This window comes from Lipotes vexillifer, unplaced genomic scaffold (genome assembly GCF_000442215.2).
Source record: "Lipotes vexillifer unplaced genomic scaffold, Lipotes_vexillifer_v1.1 scaffold536, whole genome shotgun sequence".
Classification (NCBI taxonomy): Eukaryota; Metazoa; Chordata; class Mammalia; order Artiodactyla; family Lipotidae; genus Lipotes; species Lipotes vexillifer.
The window spans coordinates 921437-925342 of NW_006775074.1; positions in this window are offsets into that span (position 1 = coordinate 921437).

The window sequence follows — 3906 nt, forward strand, 5'->3', positions numbered from 1 at the left end:
TGTGATGGCCACAGTTATAAGTGTGACGTGTACGTGATGTGCAGGCTTTTTAAAAAAAGTTGTTTTTCCACCCTCATTCACCTCTCACTTCTGACTAGATAACTTGTCATCTTTCTGACTCCCTGCAGCTCTATTAACCATGTGGCTTGGCAAATTGTTTTTCTCTTAGGCACAATCTCTCTTAGTACACAATTTCATGTGTAAAGAATGGAATTGGATCAGTTTATATTTCATAGATTAAAGAAAATATACATCTTTCTAGATTGTTTTAATCTTTATGTCTTTGTCTTACAATAAAAATGTCTGAGAAAATGCATAGAAGGGTTAGAAGGTCCATATGTGTTTTGCAGTGGGAAGTAAATAGTTTTAAGGTGACAAGTATTTGACTCTTTATGCCCTTGTACCTATAAATGAAATGCTAGAGAGGGGTAAAATCAGTTTTCCAAAAGACTATGGGTATATTGCCTTCTGGTAATGCAACGATTAAGCAGTTACCATTGCTAGAAAAATATATTTTGTGATTCTTCAATGACCTCTATTGTAAGTCAATATGATATAACATGTGAAGCTGTTGAATGTTTTATATTTACTTAAGACTAAGTTCTCTGGATAATGTTAATGGTTGTAAATATTACAAAACTAGATTTTAGCTTACTAAATGTCTCCTCATACTTGAGTTGATGATTCTGTTTTGATCAAAGCCTGTGGAATGTCTGGTTGCCATGGATACTGGGGCTTAAGAGGAGCCATTGAGTCATCTCACTGTATTGTCCTTAAAGATAAAACACTGCACCCATCTGCAGAAATGTAGAAATTCTCTTAGCTTCTCCAGATTCCCTGGCATGGTGGTTTCTTTGGATCTGGAAGAAGTTTCCTGGGGCTGTTTCTACTGTAGGATGAATGGTCCCTTTGGGTAGAGCGAAAAGACACAGGCTATGGACTGTGGTTATTCTGAGAGCTGTGCCTTCCCCGTTCCAAGAAGAAGGGGAAGTCAATTGAGGTTTCTCAAGCATCACTCTGTTCCAGGTCCTGTAACCAAATTCTTGATAGACCTCATCTCATTGTCTTGTCTGCTAGTCAAGGGCAAAGATTTAGTCTAGTTCAATACTGTATACTATGTAGTTTATATTGATTAATACAAATGATTGCTGAAAGAATGAGCAAATAACCATGCATAAGTATTATAAACCCCTTTTACAGATGATCTCAGAGAGGTTAATTGAGTTGCTCAAGGTCTTGTCTCCTTATCATCTAACGTAAGATGTATATCGCGGGATGTCAAAGGAGAAGCGTGAACACCATTCAAGGATCTGCAGCCTTTTCTGGGGAACGGATTAGCATATTTTTGGTTGTACATAGGATAGTTGTATCACGTGAAAGTATGACTTTGTCTTTCTTGGAGATTAAGTATGATTTAAGTTGTGTATAGGTGCCAAGTTGACAAGAGTGGACTGTGGTGGTCAGTTTTCTATGTCAGCTTGTCCAAGTTATTGGTCTCTTTGATTCAATCAAACACTAATCTAGGTGTTGTTATAAAGGTAGTTTGTAGAACTTATTAAAGTCCATAATCAGTGGTGAGCGATTGACACGTATTTGAGTCTTGGTCTAACTTCTAAGTTTGTGCTCCCCTGTTTTACATTAAGCAGGTAAAAAATCTACTGACTTATTCCTTGACACTTAAATCTTATAATAAAATCTGCAAAGTATTGAGTGCCTGCCCTGTGGCAGGACTGAGCTAAGTATGTCACTCAGGTTATCACAGAGCAATCCTAAATACTATCACCCCAACTATGGTCATAAAGAAAGTGAGGTATAGAAAAACTCTGTATTATGCTGAACTCCTTCCTACACCATTCCCTAAAGGGTGTTCCCTGAAGCTCCAGTCTCTAACACATGAGATTCTTTTCATGACCAAAGAGTTTGGGAAATATTCAAGCTATCACCATTTCCTGAGGACTCAGTGTACATGCATAATGTCTTACAGACTCTGAGCAGTCCTGTAGTAAAGACATTTCTTGAACTCCATTTAACCCGGCATTTCCAAACATATTTGACCACAGCAGTCCTTGTGTGTATTATAGCCATTAACAGCATGGCATGAGTGTTCTGCCAATCACACTTAGAGGAATGCTGGCCTGCCACATGGCACTAGACATCAGTTTCACAGCAGCAACAGTGGAAAATGTGCTCAGACCACATCAAGATCCTGGGTCATACCTATTATTTAGATAACGCTTCACATTTATTTAAATTACATTTTTGCTAAAAGTCTTATGTGGGCTGAATTTCTGTTCAGAGAACCTTCATTTTGCTCATGGACTATGTGTCAAATTCCAATGTAGGGCTATTCTTGCATCTTTTGGCAGAATTGGAGAGAGAACCTACAAATTCTTTTTTTTTTTTTTTTCATTTTTTTCTTGGTGCCATTTTGATTTTCTCCTCATTTCTTTTTTGTATATTCTTTACTTATTTTCTTAGTGGTTACCCTGGAGATTACAATTAACATCCTAAATTTCTGAAAGATCAGAAAGAGAAATTAAGGAAACAATCCCATTTACAATTGCATCAGAAAGAATAAAATACCTAGGAATAAACCTACCTAAGGAGACAAAAGACCTCTACTCTGAAAACTGTAAGACACCGATGAAAGAAATTGGAGAGGACACAAAGAGATGGAAGGATATACCATGTTCTTGGACTGGAAGAATCAATATTGTCAGAATGACTATACTACCCAAGGCAATCTACAGATTCAATGCAATCCTTATCAAATTACCAATGGCATTTTTCACAGAACTAGAACAAAAAACTTTAAAGTTTATATGGAAACACAAAATACCCCAAATAGCCAAAGCAATCCTGAGAAAGAAAAACAGAGCTGGAGGAATCAGATTCTCTGATTTCAGACTATACTACAAAGCTACAGTCATCAAAACAGTATGGTACTGGCACAAAAACAGACATACAGATCAAGGAACAGGATAGAAAGCTTAGAAATAAACTCACACACCTATGGTCAATTAATCTATGATAAAGGAGGCAAGAATATACAGTGGAGAAAAGACAGTCTCCTTAATAAGTGGTGCTGGGAAAACTGGACAGCTACATGTAAAAGAATGAAATTAGAACATTCTCTAACACCATACCCCAAAATAAACTCAAAATGGATCAAAGACCTAAATTTAAGGCCAGATACTATAAAACTCGTAGAGGAAAACATAGGCAGAACACTCTTTGACATAAATTGCAGCAATATCTTTTTTGATCCACTTCCCAGAGTAATGAAAATAAAAACAGAAATAAACAAATGGGACCTAATTAAACTTAGAAGCTTCTGCACAGCAAAGGAAACCATAAACAAAATTAAAACCCACAGAATGGGAGAAAATATTTGCAAATGAAGTGACCAACAAGGGATTAATCTCCAAAATATACAAACAGCTCATGCAGCTCAGTATCAAAATAACAAACAACTCAATCAAAAAATGGGCAGAAGACCTAAATAGCCATTTCTCCAATGAAGACATACAGATGGCCAAAAAGCACATGAAAAGATGCTCAATATCACTAATTACCAGAGAAATGCAAATCAAAACTACAATGAGGCGTCACCTCACACCAGTCAGAATGGCCATGATCAAAAAGTCTACAAACAATAAATGCTGGACAGGGTGTGGAGAAAAGGGAACCCTCTTACACTGTTGGTGGGAATGTAAATTGGTACAACCACTATGGAGAACAGTATGGAGGTTCCTTAAAAAACTAAAAATAGAACTACCATATGATCCAGGAATCCCACTCCTGGGCACATATCCAGAGAAAACCATAATCCAAAAAGATACATGCAGCACTGTTTCCAAAAGCAAGACATGGAAGCAACCTAAATGTTCGTTGACAGAGGAATGG